This window comes from Sitophilus oryzae, unplaced genomic scaffold (genome assembly GCF_002938485.1).
Source record: "Sitophilus oryzae breed Bouriz unplaced genomic scaffold, Soryzae_2.0 scaffold_1720_pilon_pilon, whole genome shotgun sequence".
Classification (NCBI taxonomy): domain Eukaryota; kingdom Metazoa; phylum Arthropoda; class Insecta; order Coleoptera; family Curculionidae; genus Sitophilus; species Sitophilus oryzae.
In genome coordinates, this window is record NW_022146414.1 from 93,090 (window position 1) to 93,656 (window position 567).

Genomic DNA, 567 nt, shown 5'->3' on the forward strand with positions numbered 1-567 from the left:
AGTCAACCATTAGGGAGATATCGCGGTACAAAGATGGCGTGAAAATAATGTTTTTTATTTTTGACCTGAACAAAAAGAGATAGACTAATAAAATTTTATGGAAGCATTACTGTTATGAAAAACACTTTCTGGTACTCCCTTTTGAAATGAGTGGAAGGGTTGAAATAAACTTTGTGAATCATTCTGTTAACGAAATTTTAAAGAAAGTGGACCTATCAAAACACATGCAAAAAAAATTAATTTGATAGTTTATTTGTTTTTAGAAACTTAAAATAAAATATAAAATATTTTTTGATAAAACTCACCGATTTGAAATTAAAAATAAAATGTAAAAGCATTACATGTCAGACAAAAAACATTTTCGAGGAAGAATCTGGCGGGCCGTTGTAATTTTTAGGAAAAATCTAGTCGGCCGCTGTTTCTTTTTAGGATGTTCCTATTATTTTTAGATGACATTACTTCATCGTAATACGATATTATCTAGATGATTATTATTATCGTTATTATCACTAGACTCTTAATCTAAAAATGTTCTTTAGCAATACGTAACTGAACGAAGCATACCGA